The sequence below is a fragment of the Microcaecilia unicolor genome, chromosome 13, assembly GCF_901765095.1.
Source record: "Microcaecilia unicolor chromosome 13, aMicUni1.1, whole genome shotgun sequence".
In the NCBI taxonomy this organism is placed as follows: Eukaryota; Metazoa; Chordata; class Amphibia; order Gymnophiona; family Siphonopidae; genus Microcaecilia; species Microcaecilia unicolor.
This window is the reverse complement of record NC_044043.1, coordinates 36,172,303-36,192,191: the sequence shown is the minus strand read 5'-3', so window position 1 is coordinate 36,192,191 and position 19,889 is coordinate 36,172,303. Positions and strand designations below refer to the sequence as shown.

The 19,889-nt window shown below is 42.9% G+C and overlaps 1 long non-coding RNA gene across 1 annotated transcript; it reads left to right on the top strand.

The window, feature by feature from the left end:
• Nucleotides 1-757: 757 nt before the first annotated feature.
• LOC115456754 lies at nucleotides 758-19,319 on the top strand. Its single transcript, XR_003939914.1, has 3 exons — nucleotides 758-1,525; nucleotides 12,789-12,791; nucleotides 19,308-19,319. It is a non-coding gene; the product is annotated as an uncharacterized LOC115456754 (long non-coding RNA).
• Nucleotides 19,320-19,889: the final 570 nt, after the last annotated feature.

Here is a 19,889-nt window from a genome sequence, read left to right as displayed (position 1 = left end):
TGGGGTTCTACTTGTAATGTTGCTACTAACTGGGATTCCAGAATCTCGTAAATCTTTAGGATTCCAGAATCTTCAGAACTTTTAGTACAAGAACAGTGCTGGGCAGACGTCTACGGTCTGTGCCCTGAGAAAGGCAAGGACAAATCAAACTCGGATATACATATAAAGTATCACATACCATTTAAAATGAGTTTATCTTGTTGGGCAGACTGGATGGACCGAACAGGTCTTTATCTGTCGTCATTTACTATATTACTATGAGGCCCTTCTTAAATCTTCAGTAGCAGGATTCAACTCTGATGTCTGGGAAAGGAATAGAGTACTTGGGCAAGATAAAAGAATGCAACTTAGGGAATGGTCTCCCATTGGGAATAGGCAACCAAAGAGCAGCAGCGATCCAAGAAAGGACAAACACAGCAAGAGTATATCCAGATGTCAACTTTAATGGAAACAGGACCCAAGCTGGAACGTTTGTCAGGGGTCACATAGGTTTGCACAATACATTCACAGATTTTTATTTATTTTATTTTTGTTACATTTGTACCCCGCGCTTTCCCACTCATGGCAGGCTCAATGCAGCTTACATATTGTATACAGGTACTTATTTGTACCTGGGGCAATGGAGGGTTAAGTGACTTGCTCAGAGTCACAAGGAGCTGTGCCTGAAGTGGGAATTGAACTCAGTTCCTCAGTTCCCCAGGACCAAAGTCCACAAAATACTGCAATACCTGTGTTTAAAAGAAAAATGAGGTCCAATGTCAAAAGTAAAAGAATGCAGCCAACAGCATCTGCATAGAAAAAGCTCTGGTCCAATTCCAAAAGTCAGTAACCACCCAATGTAGAGAAGGTAGTCCATCTGGGATTTCGCTGGCTGTGAAGACAAAGGGATAAGGTGGTTTGACATGATGTAAAGGGTTTTGTGAGCCACAGAATGTAAAGTGGGATTAACACACCACTGGGAACCGGTGCTCAGTGCTGAGTAGTGGGCTGACATGGCCAGATGTAGGGGTGCAATTAAGAAGTTTTACTGCAATGTTTTTAGAATATTCTACAAGTGCCTTCAGGTGCTAAACTACATTGTCGTAGTCTGACTGAGTAATGACCTAGTGAGTGCCCCAAGGTTCCGAGCGCTTGCTGGTTGACGTAAGATCCAGCAGAATGAAGCTGCCACAAGGAGAAAGAAACTCTTGTAGCTCATCTGAACAAGAGCTATTTCTGCTGTGTAACCTACATCTTCTAATTGTGTCTGCCGAAATCCCCAAAATGGCATAAACAAGTACCCAGAACATTTCTACAGAGTTAGGTATAGAAACAAAAATTGTGGATGTGTTCGGAGGCAGTTAAAATCTTTGATTTTAATTCACATAAATTGAGTTCCTAGTTCTGCATTAGTGAAGAAAGCAGGCATGCTCACCAGAGAACATGTGTTTTATCAGATGACAGTGAAGCTGGGTTGCATCTGAATATGAGGATGAGGGTGTTGCTGCTCTGCTCATCAACAGGAACTTTTTTCCTATCCAATTTTGTTTTTGTAACCTATAGTCATTTTGGGTTTGTGGGATTCTTCCTGGCAAATAAATATGTACAATTCTGTTTAAAAAAAAGTCTAGAGTATCTTTTAAAGATTTTTAGATCCCAGTCCTAGTTTGTGTAAAACTTTGTAGTCTGAATACCAGTTATTACAATGTCTGTAATTTTTTTGACATTGTTGTTGCTTACTGGCACATTTAGGGCCAGATCAGTAGTTTGTGCCCAAAAGTTAGGCGCTGTTAAGATCCCCACTTAGGGCCTTATTCTAAAAAAGGTTATACTCCTAAATTTACGCTCTTAAAATTTATGCTCCTAATTTAGGAGCATAATCTATTTTGGAGCATAGAGTATGCTTGTAATTTAGAAGCATAAATTTATGCTTCTAAATTTACGCTTCTAAATTACGAGCGTAATCTATGCTCCTAATTTATGCTCCTAATTTATGCTCATAAATTATGCTCTTAAATTTATGAATTGTGATATAGCAGGTTTGGTTGTATGTTAAGTTGTAGAAATGGATTATGTATGTTATGCTAGTTGTCATGAATTGTGATATACTGGGAGATAAAAGTTTTTATATAAACATGTTAATTTCTCTTTATCCTTCTTGAATGCTATTTGCTAGCTGATTGTAAACGGTTCACATCTAAGAGGTATACCGAGCCCAATAAAAAGTAAGATTTGGGGGGAGGAGATCACAGCTAATGTGATCTCCCCCCCCCCCCAAATCTTACCGTTTATCGGGTTCAGTATAATAAACCTCTTGAGGGTTTAAAAGAAGCCTTCATGCCATATAGTCCTAATGATGGACAAAGCTCTTTGTTTTATTGTAGTGAAATCTTTTTTATAAACATTGGTTATATTTACAAGGGTTATTTGAAAAGACCAGCTTGTACCATTCGATCCAAACCTATGTTTTGCATGACAGAAAAGTTCTTGTAAATGTTTAAGTAAATGTTGTACATATTAGGTTTGAAAATCAATCGGTTACTGCAAGGTCTAGGGCTGCCGAGAAGGAAATGAATGTCTCCCTGAAACTCCCTTTACTGGTAAGTGGATAATTAGATGGCAATCGCTTCAAGTCAATAGAATGCCTCTAGGAGACGGACAGAGAAAAATGCGTGGTCGCCTGGCTAACGGCAGCTCTGTGTGAGTCGCAGATGATTTTACAGATGACTTGTGCAAGGGTCGAGGGGCTACGGTACATTAATTTAGGCCCAGCCTAGGACATTTATCCAGCTGAGTGGAGGATGGGAAGTCTCCATCATCCAAATCTAAAGCTATGCAATTTCAGCTTATTTTACCACAGGTCAGGTTGTTTTAGCACAGGGTCTCATTGCATATAGGACCGAATTTTATGTTTAAATCTTTTTTATTTGAAAAAGACAAGACAACCAGTACCAACATGTACATCTGATATAACCTGACAGAATACATTCTACTCTCCCCCTCCCCCCACTCGCCTTCCCCCACACATGAGAGCATTCTATAAAGAGCTCAGTATAACAGCATTCGAAACATTAAAAGTTCAATAAATAACTGCATGCTATGGAGGGCAAAGTCAGCCAAAAAGGTTCCCGCACTTCTTGAAATCAGCAACTCACTAGGCTATCAAGTGAATAAATCTCTTGACGCTGTATTCTCATTTACGATAGCATCAGCATCCTCCAGCGGGTCGCAGGCAGTTCAGTCAGGGTCGTCCAATGCAGCAAAATACTTTTAAGACCAGGACTGAATTTTATAAATGACACCTAAAAAAATAGCGCTAAGCGCTAATTAAAGTTGGGCGCCATTTATTGAATAGCGCTTTGCACCGGAAACTGCGACTACATTTAGGTTTGACCATGTACACCAATATAGTCAGGGTGTAAATCCCCACGCGTAAATTAGGCGTGGATCCCTTTTATTCTATAACAATGCATGTAAATTAAAGGAACGCACCTGATTGCCCACAGCCCGCCCATGGCTTTGCTCCTTTTTTGGACCCATGCCTAAATTTATGCGTGTAAATATTTAATTCCAATTAGCAGCAATAATTGCTTGTTAAGATCACGATTATCAGTGCGAATTCCCTCATTTAATTAAATTGCATGCTCAGATTGAGTGTGTGCCCAAATTTGCACATATAATTTGTAGCACTTTTTACAGAGGGGGCCTTTTACGAAAGATTAACTCGAGTTATCTGCAGCAGGGCCCATAGGAATAAAATGGGCCCTGCTGCAGATAAATCGAGCTAAGATTTAGTAAAAGATCCCCCTAAAGTTTGGGGAAAATGGGACCCTTTGTAAAAATATCGTGACTTGTGGTAAAATAACCCAATTTAACAGTAGCCCGTGTTGATAACCTTCCCCCTTGGTCAGGTCTTTTCATTTAATCAAGCTTTTCAGCAATGATTGAAGTTTTCCAGTTTTATGATTTTATCAAAGGCCTATGTTATTTCATTTGTTCTGCTTCTGTTTCTTCTTAATTTTGATTATGGTTTTACATTTATGCTGCTGTTTGTTCTTTTAGTGCTGATGCTATTCTTTATTTATTTATTTTTTTGGATGCTTGCTTTTCATTTTGCTTTGTGATTATTTCTAATATTATTCCACTGTTGTATTTTGCTCTTGAAGAAATATTTGTAAAGTCAGAATATATAAATAAATACAATGAGGGTAAAGTGAGGACATATTTGTTCACAGAGAACAAATGTCCTAATAGTGTTTGTGTCAAAACAGTATCAGAATTTGAGAGCATGGAATAAACACAGAGGATCCTTAATTGTGGGGAAGTGAAATGTAATCAGGGTTTAAGAAAACTAACTAAACACTGGCTATCCAAATCTTGCAGCACTACACGTTTGAATTTTGTTGCAAGAGGTCTGTTTTTTTGGGTTAGGAGTTTTACATTCTGCTGGATAGCTAGCAAGTCCTATAGAACACCCGACGGAAGACTCCTGATGCAGGCCATTATGGCCGAAACACGACTCTTGTTGAGTTTTTGGATGTTTGAATAAAATTGAGTACATCATCAACATTGTCTAGCTTCTGCTTTTTTTGTCACCTTCGCTATGTTTGATGTGTCTTTGGGACTGCGAGGGTTCCTGTTTTTCTTGTTTTGCTGATTGATCTAAAACCAGAAATAATTTACGGAATAGTTAATTTGGTTCTGCTGGGTTTCCTTGTTCTGCAGCATGAGAGTGGGAAGCTGGATTGGAACTTTAATGTTTAAGGAGAGTAGCTTCAGAGAGGTTTTGTGTTATAAATTTTGAATGTTTTATAGAATGTTGAAATCTGGCAGAGAGAAACTGCAGCTGGAATGTTGGGGGGTGGGGGGGGGGGGGGGGGGGGGGGGTGGGTACATTTGTGGATACAAGAGAGAGCAGTGGAGGCCCTGTTTGATAATCCAGTGCTGCCAAGACTTTTTACAGATTGTGGAAGTGATTTTGTGTGGTGTGTGCACAGACAACAAAAAGCTGATAGCAGCTTGCTAAGTGGAGAGGGAATACTGTAGTCAGGGCTAAAACAATCATCTTTTGGTTCCAGTAGCTAGTGAACATGGCCTGTTTCTAAGAAGAAACTATCAAAGTCAGATAGGGACACACATAGAGCTAGATGGGGAGAAAAAGTTTCTTTTTTGTGCTCCTTACATTGGCGTAGCCAAGGGTGGGCCCGAGTAGGCCCAGACCCATCCACTTTGAGCTCAGGCCCACCCAGTAGCAGCACATCTATGATGCAGTTGGCAGGGATTCCTAAGCCCCACCAGCTGAAAACTCCCAACAACTGGCCCTCCTGCATACCTTGTAAATAGCAGATCTTCGCCTGCAGCGAGCAGCGACTGATACATACTGCTCGCACCGGCCCCACAGCCTTCCTTCTGATGTGTTCCCGCCTACATGAGCAGTGTGTATTAGCTGCTGCTCGCTGCTGGTGAAAATCTGCTATTTAAAAAGTATGCGGGGGAAAGGGGATGTTTGAGAGACCATATGGCGTACAGGTGAGAGAGGGAGAGACCAAATCACTTGTGGGACAAGGCAGAGTTCTTCTGCCCACCCATCTTGGTTCCAGGCCCATCAAAAATTGGGTGTCCTGTTATGCTCCTGGTTTCTTAAAGTTGGAGTAGTAGGTTTCCGCACATGCAAGTTGATAGTGTGTACTGGATTGGATTTCAGAGCAGAGCCTAAACAAGGTATCAGTGAACTGGCAAAAAGCTAAGTAGCTCAATAAAATGTTGAAACATAAAAAAGCTAAGTAGCGTCATCATTACCATCCTGCATGCACGTAGACATATAAGTTGATTACCCAGATCTAAAATAGAGTTGCATTAAAGTTTGAGAATGTTGTTGTACTTATCTGAAGCTCTTCTTGACTTATGTTGTCATAGTGAACTGTCACGATAGAATCCTGAAGCAATACTGGGATTCCTACTTTGGTGAGATAGTTTGCATTATTGACAGAAAGCAAACCAGTGAGACAGCCTGGAAGAAAAGATAAGTGCAAAATCGTATGATATTAAAAAGGAAGAATAAGTATAAAAAAGCAAAAAACTATTAACCTAGACTAATGAGGATTCCCGCTGTTATAATAGTAGTACAATCCAACGGTACAGCGGAGAGGTGTAGTTTATGTAGTAAATAATCAATAAACACACTGGAGATCTGAAGTCAAGGTTATTATATGCATTAAGAAGACTGTGTTGAAAAGTTTAAAGTGCCACAGAGGTATTAATTGATAGTATTGATTGTAAAGAGCACTATTGTTGAAGTGTAATTTACATTATTGACAGAAAGCAAAGTACTGTTAGTTTACACAGCTGTGATAATTGTATTTTAACCATTTTAGCATGTTTTTAAAATTATTGTAACATTATTGTTACTGTTTTAATCTAATATCATCTTTAAATATTTGAGTGTAGTAATAAAACAAGAAAACCTTAACACTTACACAATTTGCAATACTTTTCCTCCCAATATTGTAATGACTTGAAAAACAACTGATTTGCATGTTACCTATTTCCTATTATTAATGTTAAATCACCCGGCTTGGTATAGAGAGATTAATTGGGGATATCATTGTGACTTATATAGCATACTTTTTCCTGAGTGTAATAGCATTTCAACTGCTGCTTCCAATTCCACATTTTATGGTTCAGTTTGCCTGTGCTTGATTCGGTAAAGGAGCTGACTGAGGTCTCACTTGTCATTGGGTTGCACTACATGTACCTTAATCGCACTCTGCATTTGCAGTTTTCTTTATTTATTTGTGACATTTATATCCCACATTATCCCAAGGTATCTTGAGTTCAATGTGGCTTACAGCAAGTAATCAATATAGCATTGAAGATAGCAACAAGTAAGTATAAGAAAAGTATTGACTATAATGTACATCAAACGTTATAATAATGGAGTGGAGGAGTGGCCTAGTGGTTAGGGTGGTGGACTTTGGTCCTGGGGAACTGAGGAACTGAGTTTAATTCCCGGCACAGGCAGCTCCTTGTGACTCTGGGCAAGTCACTTAACCCTTTATTGCCCCATGTAAGCCGCATTGAGCCTGCCATGAGTGGGAAAGCGCAGGGTAAAAATGTAACAAAAATAAAATAGATACTATTGGAGATTCTACATGGAATGTTGCTACTATTGGAGATTCTACATGGAATGTTGCTATTCCACTAGCAACATTCCATATAGAAGGCTGCGCAGGCTTCTGTTTCTGTGAGTCTGACGTCCTGCACGTACGTGCAGGACGTCAGACTCACAGAAGCAGAAGCCTGCGCGGCCACATTGGTGAGATCTGCAAGGGCCGACTTCTACATGGAATGTTGCTAGTGGAATAGCAAAATTCCATGTAGAATCTCAAATAGTAGCAACAGTGGAGGAGTGGCCTAGTGGTTAGGGTGGTGGACTTTGGTCCTGGGGAACTGAGGAACTGAGTTTAATTCCCGGCACAGGCAGCTCCTTGTGACTCTGCGCAAGTCACTTAACCCTCCATTGCCTGCCACATTGAGCCTGCCATGAGTGGGAAAGCACAGGGTACAAATGTAACAAAAAAGATAAATAAAAAAAATATTAACAACAATACATTATTATCTTGAGTAACATACAGGTTGTTGATGCATGAAATTATAATCATAAGTACAGAAAATTCAAGTAGTTGAGGACTACTGTCACATTCTGTGTTTCCATGACTCCATCATATAAACTGCTGTGACATTTTGAATCAACTTCTGTATCTCTTACATTAGAAAAATATTTTTGTAACATCCAGTTAAATCTTAATCCAAACTTCATGCTTTTACTGAGAAAAGTTGCATACCTCATGAAACCACCATTTCAAATCAAGGTCAGCCATTGATGTTATATTTGGGAGGAAGGTAGTTTTACCCACATATGGGGGTGGGGGGTGGGGAGGGACAAAAATTACGTTTTCATGTGCGTAAACGGGTGTTCACCCATATAAAGTCTTTTTATTATTGCCCTCTTGCCCCCTAAATCTATCATGTTGCATGTGCAAGTTATAGAATAGTGTCAGCTACACACACATTAAATGTTTAATTAGCTTTTTAATTGGTGTAAACAACTAATAAATATAGTTGGGCTTGATTGGGACTAATTGGCACTGATTAGCTTTTTTGGGGGTTCTTTTATGAAGCTGCTGCAAAAGGGTGCCTGTGCTGGCATTAGTGAGTGTTTTTGATGTGCTCCGAGGCCCACTTTTACCGTAGCGGGTAAAAGGCAGTTTTATTTTTAAAAAGAAATGGATGTGAAGCACTTGCCATGTGACCATTTCCGCCAGCCATTAGTACGTTAACATACATTAATGTATACACTTTTGCATATCGATTTCCATAATATTTTATATCTAGATCTTCCAAAAAAGGTTCTAAGAAAGGTTCAGCTGATCCAAAGTTATGCTGCTAAGCTGATTTGGGTAAACAGAGATTTGATTGTACATCTCCTCTGTTTCAGTTTTTGCAGTGGCTGCCAGCTGAACTCCATATAACATTTAAATTACTGTAAGGCCAATATTCAAAGCAATTTAATCGGGTAGGAGATGCTCCTGCCAACTTAAATCACTTGTTGCTGTTTACCCCCGATATCCAGTGGCACTGAATATCGTCTCTAACTGTTGCCAAAAAAAAGGGCAGGTCAGGGGCAGTACGGGAGCAGCGTTAGGGAAGAGCTCGGGGTTATACGGGTGCTGGTATTATTCAGTGCCAGCACTTGCACAGCTAAGTGGCCAAATTTAGGACAGCTCCAAAGCTGTTTAACTTTGGCTGGCCTAGCTATGTGGGTCCTGACACTGAATATAGGGCCTAGGCCTACCTGTAGCCCTGGTGGTCCATGGTAGTCATTGGGGGCAGGAGCACAGGCCCCTCTTCCTGCTCCTTGCAGCCGCTGAAAGAAAATGGCTGCTGCGACCTCTCACAGTACTGTGTAGTACAGCGGTATTATATAGTACCGCGAACTGCTGTGAGAGGTCATGGCAGCCATTTTCCTTCAGCGGCTGCATGGGGCAGGAGTGAGGGGCCTGCGCTCCTGTCCTCAATGACTACCACGGACCACCAGGGCTACAGGTAGGCCCAGGGGGAGGGCCTACCTGGACGGCTGGGAGGGGTGAGGGCATGTTTCAAAGGGGAGGAGCATGAGCCAGGCATAGGCAGGGCTTTCCCACATACACGTGTAGCTTACGAAAACAATATGAATTCAAGAGAGGTTGGAACAAGTACATAGGACCTCTAAGGGAGTGATGGGGAGAGTAGATGGTGTGGATGGGCAGACTGGTTAGGACATTTGGTCTATCTGCCTACATTTTTCTTCGTATATTTCTATGTGTCCCTGCTGCACTTAGGCACATGTATTTATACCAGTTCTATGGCTGGCATAAGTGTGAGCACCTAAATGTTAGCTGCATTAATACCTAGTCACACTTGTATTCTTTAATGGAAAGTAGATATCTAATTGGAGGCACTCAGTTCTAGACTTGCTGTCGTAATGTCTACCATCATACTTTATTTATTTGGATTCTACTCACACCTTTTTCAGTAGTAGTTCAAGGTAAGTTATATTCCGGTATACTGGGTATTTATCAGAAGAACAGTGTTTATATTTTTCTTGTTGATTTTCTTAATGTATATTTTGCTTAATTGCTTCGGTTGCATTCTTCATGATGTGATTGTATAATTTAAAATGTTGAAAAAAAGAAGAACAGTGTTTTACAAAATGAACACAGAGGGTTTTAACATCTGTCCTTTTGGGCTTCCAGTTCAGTTGGAACTGACTGACTAGGTGATGGTGCCATGAACCTGAATTCATAATTAACATGGAATTTTGTCCCCTGTTTTAAAATGTTTATTATTGCCGTTCATCAACTTAACTCAGCCATGGCAAGGAAGCATAAACCATTGACTCCTCTGGACCAAGGCTATTATTTTATAAACATATTACATACACAAAATGCTGATTTCAGATAGCTTATACAGTGCAATCCGCTTAAGTGCAAGGGTCTGGGACCAAAGAAATGCATGCAGTTAACCGGAGCATGCACTTAACCGTTGTGACCCAAAGAAGCTTGACATCTGATAAACATATGTACAGTACTGTTCGTTATTATACGTACAGTATTCAGTCTCCATTAACTGATGTTAGGCTTACTTGAAGTAATCAGTTATAGTCCTCTGTACAATCTTGGGTCTGTGAGTTCAATAGACTACATCTGCCAGACGGTAAAAACTGTCATAGCACTGACATCCAGTGGCCTCCAGATAGGCCCGCACGGTGTTGAGACTCCAGCGCTCTTGCAAATGTGACAGGAGGAGGTTGTTGAATTTCGTCAGCATGTGCCTCGCTGTTCATTTCGTCATCTGTTCCATTATCAGCCATTGCTGCCTGCGTGTAGGCGCATATATCGACATCAGTGCTGTCTTTAGCTGTTTGAAGATCGTAATCAACAGCTACGTAGCGATGGAACTTCTCTTCAGTAACACTGACTGGGATGTCAATAACCTCTTCATCTGACACGTTTGTAACAGCTGCATCTGTTTCGTCCCTCTCCAGATCCTTAACAAAGCTTCCCCGCTTGTAGCAGTTCACAATGGTTGCCTGTGTAACATGATTCCAGGCTTCTTTCTCCATATGTAGGGAATCCAACAGTGATAGTTTATGAGCCAGTTCAACAGCACATTTATCCTTGCCAGACTGGTCATCCATAATGCTCATCAGCAGGGGCGTAGCCAGACTTCGGCAGGAGGGGGGTCCAGAGCCCGAGATGAGGGGCACATTTTAGCCCCCCGGGCACCGCCGATCCCCCCATTGCCAATACCTACCCCCCGCCATTGCCGCCGCCGTGCAGGACGTCAGAAACAAAAGGAAGCCTTTTGCGGGGACCTCGGCTGGCGGGGGTTTGGGTCTCCCACCAGCAAAGGTAGGTGACAGCAGGTTGGCGGCGGGAGGGGGGTAGAGAGGGTCATTGTCAGGGGGGTCCAGGGCCAAATCTACGGAGGCCCAGGCCCTGCGTAGCTACTTCACTGCTCATCAGACAACGTAGCACAAGAGCCCGATAATATTGTTTGAAATTGCCTATTATGCCCTGATTCATAGGTTGGATCAGAGAGGTAGTGCTTGGTGGCAGGAAGATCACCTTGACGTTAGACAGCCTGACATCATCCCTGTGTGCAGCACAATTATCACTAAGCAGCAAAATCTGATGCTTTTGTGCCCGCATTCTAGTGTCTAACTTCTTTAGCCACTGCTTCCAAATTTCCCCAGTCATCCATGAATTTGCATTAGTCTCGTATGACACAGGAAGTCGCTTAACTTTCTTGAAGCAACGGGGCTGTTTGCTCTTTCCAATGACAAGGGGGTCCAACTTCTCACTCCCATCCATATTGAAGCAAAGGAGGATTGTCAGTTGGTCCTTCGATGTTTTACCTCCAGTAGTTTCGGCATGTTTGAATGCAAGTGTTCCATCAGGAATCGCTCACCAGTAGAGACCATTTTCGTCAGCATTGAAAATGTCACGAGGCGCAAACTCGTTCAACATGGTAGAAAGAACTGAAACAGCCCAATTTTCAGCACCAAAGTCATCAGCGTCTTGTTTCTCATCATGCTGTTTCTTGAATTTTATGCTGTTCCTCTCCTTCCATCTTTCCAACCATCCAACAGTGGCTTTGAATTCATTTAGTCCAAGACTTTCAGCTAGCTGGTTAGCTTTCTCCATAAGCAGTGGACCACTGACAGGAAACTGTTCCCAGATCTCCCCTGGAACCTTTTTAAAAAATCGGCGTTACATTGGCCACCCTCGATTTTAAGGATAAATTACATATTTCTAACAATAGCTCCGCAAGCTCATTTTTCGGTTCTATCAGTACTCTGGGATGAATACCATCTGGTCCAGGAGATTTGCTACTCTTCAAAAGCGTATGGTTCAGGAAAAGGTATCTTGCAAAGATACCTCACAAACAGGGAAGATAGGGTTTCTGGATAGTGAGGTTGCACAACAGACCATGGTAGGCCAGGTGCCCTTAAATACAACTAAAGATCAGACAAAAGATGTCAAATCAATAGTGTCAGGTACTAAGCATCATGCAAATAAGAACAACAAACATACTCTGAAATGTCTATATGCAAATGCTAGGAGTCTAAGAAATAAGATGGGAGAGTTGGAATATATTGCACTAAATGAAAAATTGGATATAATAGGCATTACTGAGACCTGGTGGAAGGAGGATAACCAGTGGGACACTGTCATACCGGGGTACAAAGTATATTGTAATGATAGGGTAGACCGGACTGGTGGAGGGGTAGCATTGTATATTAAAGAGAGCCTTGACTCATATAGATTACAAATTCAGCAGGACACAAATCACACCTTTGAATCACTGTGGGTTGAAATTCCATGTATAAAAGGGAAAAAAATGGTGATAGGAGTGTACTACCGTCCACCTCGCCAGGATGAGCAGGTAGACACAGAAATGATAAAAGAAATCAGAGACGCGAACAAAATGGGCAATGTGATAATAATGGGTGACTTCAATTATCCAAATATAGACTAGGTAAATGTAACATCGGGACACGCTACAGAGATACAATTCCTTGATGAAATCAAGGACAGCTTTATGGAGCAACTGGTGCAGGAGCCGACGAGAGAAGGAAAAATTCTAGACATGGTCCTTAGTGGAGCGCATGATCTGGTGAGGGACGTTATGGTACTGGGGCCGCTTGATAACAGTGACCATAATATGATCAGTTTTGACATCGACCTTGAAGTAACTGTACACAGAAAGTCAAATACGTTAGCGTTTAACTTTAAAAAAGGAGACTATGATAAAATGAGAAGAACAGTAAAAAAAAACTTAGGGGGGCAACTGAGAGAGTAAAAACTGTACAACAGGCGTGGACGCTGTTAAAAAATACCATCCTGGAGGCCCAGGCCATACATATTCCGCGAATTAGAAAAGAAAGACGGAAGTCCAAAAGACACCCGGCCTGGTTGAAAAGTGAGGTGAAGGAAGCTATTAGGGCTAAAAGAAACGCCTTCAGAAAATGGAAGAAGGAACCGTCTGAAAATAACAAGAAACAGCATAAGGAGTGTCAAAGCAAATGCAAGGCGCAGATTAAGAAGGCCAAGAGGGAGTATGAAAAAAAGATAGCATTAGAGGCAAAAAAACATAGTAAAAAATTTTTTCGGTATATTAAAAGCAGGAAGCCGGCAAAAGAATTGGTTGGGCTGCTGGATGACCGCGGGGTAAAAGGGGTGATCAAGGAAGACAAAGACGTAGCGGAGAGACTGAATGAATTCTTTGCTTCGGTCTTCACTGAGGAAGATTTGGGTGGGATACCGGTGTCGGAAATGGTATTTCAAGCGGACGAGTCGGAGAAACTTACTGACTTCACGGTAAACCTGGAGGACGTAATGGGGCAGTTCGGCAAACTGAAGAGTAGCAAATCTCCTGGACCGGATGGTATTCATCCTAGAGTACTGATAGAACTGAAAAACGAGCTTGCGGAGCTACTGCTAGTGATATGCAACTTATCCTTAAAATCGAGCGTGGTACCGGAAGATTGGAGGGTGGCCAATGTAACGCCCATTTTTAAAAAAGGCTCCAGGGGAGATCCGGGAAATTATAGACCGGTGAGTCTGACGTCGGTGCCGGGGAAAATGGTAGAGGCTATTATCAAAAACAAAATTACAGAGCACATCCGAGGACATGGATTACTGAGACCAAGTCAGCATGGCTTTTGTGTGGGGAAATCTTGCCTGACCAATTTACTTCAATTCTTTGAAGGAGTGAACAAACATGTGGACAAAGGGGAGTCGGTTGATATTGTGTATCTGGATTTTCAAAAGGCGTTTGACAAGGTACCTCATGAAAGGCTACAGAGGAAATTGGAGGGTCATGGGATAGGAGGAAATGTCCTATTGTGGATTAAAAACTGGTTGAAGGATAGGAACAGAGAGTGGGGTTAATATGGGCAGTATTCACAATGGAGAAGGGTAGTTAGTGGGGTTCCTCAGGGGTCCGTGCTAGGACCGCTGCTTTTTAATATATTTATAAATGATTTAGAGATGGGAGTAACTAGCGAGGTAATTAAATTTGCTGATGACACAAAGTTATTCAAAGTCGTTAAATCGCGACAGGATTGTGAAAAATTACAAGAGGACCTTACGAGACTGGGAGACTGGGCGGCTAAATGGCAGATGATGTTTAATGTGAGCAAGTGCAAGGTGATGCATGTGGGAAAAAAGAACCCGAATTATAGCTACGTCATGCAAGGTTCCACGTTAGGAGTTACGGATCAAGAAAGGGATCTGGGTGTCTGTCGATAACACACTGAAACCTTCTGCTCAGTGTGCTGCTGCGGCTAAGAAAGCGAATAGAATGTTGGGTATTATCAGGAAAGGTATGGAAAACAGGTGTGAGGATGTTATAATGCCGTTGTATCGCTCCATGGTGCGACCGCACCTTGAGTATTGTGTTCAATTCTGGTCGCCGCATCTCAAGAAAGATATAGTAGAATTGGAAAAGGTGCAGCGAAGGGCTACTAAAATGATAGCGGGGATGGGACGACTTCCCTATGAAGAAAGACTAAGGAGGCTAGGGCTATACAGCTTGGAGAAGAGACGGCTGAGGGGAGACATGATAGAGGTATATAAAATAATGAGTGGAGTGGAACAGGTGGATGTGAAGCGTCTGTTCACGCTTTCCAAAAATACTAGGACTAGGGGGCATGCGATGAAACTACAGTGTAGTAAATTTAAAACAAATCGGAGAAAATGTTTCTTCACCCAACGTGTAATTAAACTCTGGAATTCGTTGCCGGGAGAACGTGGTGAAGGCGGTTAGCTTAGCAGAGTTTAAAAAGGGGTTGGACGGTTTCCTAAAGGACAAGTCCATAAACCGCTACTAAACGGACTTGGAAAACTCCAAAATTCCAGGAATAACATGTATAGAATGTTTGTACGTTTGGGAAGCTTGCCAGGTGCCCTTGGCCTGGATTGGCCAGGATGCTGGGCTCGATGGACCCTTGGTCTTTTCCCAGTATGGCATTACTTATGTACTTATGAACTGCCCCATTACATCCTCCAGGTTTACAGAGAATTCATTAAGTTTCTCCGACTCGTCAGCTTCGAATACCATTTCCGGCACCGGTATCCCACCCAAATCTTCCTCGGTGAAGACCGAAGCAAAAAATTCATTTAATCTCTCCGCTACGGCCTTGTCTTCCCTGATCGCCCCCTTTTACTCCTCGGTCATCTAGCGGTCCAACTGATTCTTTTGCCGGCTTCCTACTTTTCATATACCTAAAAAACATTTTATTATGTGTTTCTGCCTCCAATGCAATCTTTTTTTTCGAAGTCCCTCTTAGCTTTCCTTATCAGCGCTTTGCATTTGACTTGACATTCCTTATGCCGTTTCTTATTATTCTCAGTCAGTTCCTTCTTCCATTTTCTGAAGGCTTTTTCCACTTAGGGGTCCTTTTACTAAGCCGCGTGTGTACGTGTGCCCAACGTATACCAAAATGGAGTTACTGCCCGGCTACCGTGTGGCTCTTGTGGTAATTTCATTTTTGGCGTGCATCCAATACGCACGTCTGAAAAATATTTTTTTAATTTTCGGATGCATATAACGGACGCGCGCCAAATGGCATTTGACACACATAGGTCATTACTGTGTGGATTCCTTACCGCAAGGTCAATGGCTGGCGGTAAGGTCTCAGACCCAAAATGGATGCGCGGCAATTTTGATTTTGCAGCACGTCCATTTTCGGCAAACATTTTTTAAAAAGGCCTTTTTTTACAGGCGTGCTCAAAAATGTATCATCGCACACCCAAAACCTGCGCCTACACTACCGCAAGCCATTTTTCAGCGCGCCTTTATAAAAGGACCCCTTAATGTTTTAAAAAGTAAACTCAAATCTAGTCCTTAAATCCTCTTTAGTTAGAACAAACTAACACCAGATGGCAGTATGGCTCTACCACAATATTGTCTAAAGTATGTGCCACCCAAAATAGTCAAGACTGTTCTAGTTCCTCCTTGGGAGTAGTTTGAACGGCTTCTTGGCCTACCGAGGCAAGAGCTTGCACTTCACAAGCTGTTCCACTACAGGCCTAGCAGGGGCTATAAGTTCATCTGGGATCCTGGAAGAATAATAAACCCTGATAATTATGTTGAATATAACTTTTTAAGTATCATTTTTCCCCATATGTTTTTGGGCTGGCAGCTAGCTTGAAATGCTAAGCTAAACATATGCCAGTCAGCTGAGAAGTGGAAAAAAAAAAAAAAAAGGAAATTCAGGATGTGTGAAAGTCAGTTTCTCATCTTGCCAGGAATTTCTCATGATAATTTTGTGCCAGTTCTTCCAATATGATATATTAAACAGAAGTTTTTCAAATAAAAAGTAGAAAATCTAGGGAAATGGAGTCAACTGAGAATTGTGACAAAAATCTCATGAAAAATGAGGCAAAATCAGTTGATTGTTTTATAATATGCTTTTGATAAAAAAGCAAGTGGAAAGAAAGTATGCTGTGCCAAATTGCAAAGAAGTGATGCTCCAGACAGACCAGACTCCATAATTTTCTGATTTGGTGCCTACCCCAATTTATTATAGGGATCAGATGAGCCAGGCATTCTTGCCATACACAAATGAACCTTTTCCGGAGACAGGAAGGCGGTAGAACTAGAGGACATGAATTGAGGTTGAAGAGGGGCAGACTGAGGACTAATGTCAGGAAGTATTTTTTTCACGGAGGGGGTGGTGGATATGTGGCATGCCCTCCCCGCGGGAGGTGGTGGAGATGAAAACGGTAATGGAATTCAAACATGCATGGGATAAACACAAAGGAATCCTGTTTAGAAGGAATGGTTTCATGGAATCTTAGGGGAGATTGGGTGGCGACGCCAGTAATTGGGAAAGAAAACGGGAGCTGGGCAGACTTCTACGGTCTACGCCCTGATTGTGACTGAATAGATAGGGATGGGCTGGAGTGTAAATTGTAAGGGGCTTCAATGTTAGCTTCAGAACTTAGTACAAGAACAGTACTGGGCAGACTTCTACGGTCTGTGCTCTGAGAAAGGCAAGGACAAATCAAACTTGGGTATACATATAAAGTATCACATAGCATATAAAATGAGGTTATCTTGTTGGGCAGACTGGATGGACCGTACAGGTCTTTATCTGCCGTCATTTACTATGTTACATGGGGCGGGCACTTCTTTAAAGGGATGGCTTTTTGTTATTCAGGAAAAGAAAGTAGGCACCATATTTATGTGTGTTTATTTGTTGAGGCATGCACACTTAGTAGGGGCAGCCCAAGACAATCTGCCACCCGAGGCAGGGATCCTGCCCCTGCCCGCGCCTGGTCTGGCATCTCCCTCATTCCCTCCTCAACTCTCTTCCCCATGTTTACCTTATTTTTTTCTTGTCCAAAAGGTGGCAGTGACAGCGGTTCCCTGTCCTGCCATGGTGCCACCGGCCTCTTTGCTCTACTGTATCCCACCTCTGAGTAAATAGGAAGTTACATCAAGAGGTGGGCCGCAATAGTGAGAAGAGGCCAGTGGCGGCGCAGAGCAGCCTACAGGAATCGCTGCCACTGTCACCTTTTGGAAAAGAAAAAAAAATAAGGTAAATGTGGGGAAGAGGGTTGAGGAGGAAAGGGGACAGAGCTGCTTGAGGCCCCTGCCTCAGTTGGCCTAATGGTAGGGCTGCCACTTGACATTGAGGGCTGGATTCAGTAAATGGTGCCCAAAGACAGGCACCAGAAAGATCTGCGCTAAACTTGTGTTCTGTAAAGGGCATTCTGCGCCAACCTCTAATTCTATAAAACTTGCCAAAAATTGCGCATGCAAATTTGGGTGTATACCCAATTTGTGTGCACAATTTAATTGAATAACGAGCCAATTAGTGGCAATAATTGGCTTTTTAACAAGCAAGTTTTGGCACTAATTGGATTTAATTTGTATTTACATGTGTAAATTTAGGCATGGGATCTGTGCCTAAATTCTACACACAGCCCAAAAAGGGGGCACAGAAATGGGTCATGGGCATTTTGGGGCTGAGCAAAGATGCAGCTTCAAGTTATGTGTGCAACTGGGTCATTATCAGGCTTATTTGCGAAAGAGAAGGGCGCCCATCTTTCGACACAAATCGGGAGATGGGCGTTCATCTCTCAGGGTCGCCCAATTCGGCATAATCGAAAGCTGATTTTGGGCGCCCCCAACTGCTTTCCGTCGTGGGGACGACCAAAGTTTACGGGGGGGGGGGTGTCGGCAGCATAGCTAAGGCGGGACTGGGGTGTGCTTAAGAGATGGGCGTCCTTGGCCGATAATGGAAAAAAGAAGGGCATCCCTGACAAGCACTTGGTTGACTTTACGTGATCCATTTTTTCTTGCAACCAAGCCTCAAAAAGGTGCCCGAACTGACCAGATGACCACCGGAGGGAATTGGAGATGACCTCCCCTTACTCCCCCAGTGGTCACCAACTCCCTCCCTAAAAAAAAAAAAAACCTTAAATTTTGTTTTTTTGCCAGCCTCAAATGACAGCAATATGCAGGTCCCTGGAGCAGTTTTAGTGGGTGCAGTGCACTTCAGTCAGGCGGACCCAGACCCATCCCCCCCTACCTGTTACACTTGTGGTGGTAAATGTGAGCCCTTCAAAATCCACCAGAAACACACTGTACCCACATGTAGGTGCCCCCCTTCACCCCTTAGGACTATGGTAGTGGTGTAGAGTTGTGAGGAGTGGGTTTGGGGGGCTCAGCACACAAGGTAAGGGAGCTATGCACCTGGGAGCAATTTGTGAAGTCCACTGCAGTGCCCCCTAGGGTGCCCGGTTGGTGTCCTGGCATGTGAGGGGGACCAGTGCACTACAAATGCTGACTCCTCCCATGACCAAATGGCTTGGATTTGGTCGTTTCTGAGATGGGCGTCCTCGGTTTTCATTATCGCCGAAAACCGGGGACGACCATCTCTAAGGACAACCTAAGGACAACCATCTCTAAGGTCGACCTAAATGTTGAGATTTGGGCATCCCTGACCGTATTATCAAAATGAAAGATGGACACCCATCTTGTTTCGATAATGCGGGTTTCCCCGCCCCTTCATGGAGCCGTGCTGCGAGGACGGCCCCAGGAAAACTTGGGCGCCCCGTTCGATTATGCCCCTCCATGCCTAAATTTAGATGTGGGCATTTGCACCATGTTTTCATCGGTGCAAATGGTGCCTAAATTTACACATGACCCCTGCACTTAAGCACTATTCTATAAACCGTGCCTAACTTTAAGTGCGTCTTATAGAATAGCACTTTGTTCTGTGCTGATTTTGTAGGCGTAAGGAAACAAGAAAGCAATCAGTCTACAATATCCACCGTGGAACAGTAGAAAAGAAGCAGACTTTAATGAATGGTATCGATGCTCCCAGGGTTCACAAACAGATGTCCGACATGACCATGTTTCGCCATAAGTACAGGCTGCGTCAGGGGCATTAAGAACCAGTTGGTGCAAAGTTAAAGACTCCAGCAACACTGGTCAATGTATGTCTTCCTGACACAGCCTGTACACTTGACAAAATATGGCCATGTTGGGGATCTGTTTGTGAACCCTGGGAGCACCGATAGATTCATTAAAGACTGGGGGTTTTTTCAACAAGATCTGCATCTTTTCTTCTGTTCCCTGATTTTTTTTAGGCACCATATATAGAATTCACCCCCAGGGCCGCCGAGAGGTGGGGGGGAGCAAGATTCCCCCCCGGGCCCAGCATCCAATGGGGGCCCGGCGCCAGGGTCTCTCTCTCCTGCTCCTGACAGGATCTGGGTGATTGCGTCCCGACAGGAGCAGGAGAAAACTCCAGCACCGGGCCCCCATTAGAGGATGGGGAGGAGCAG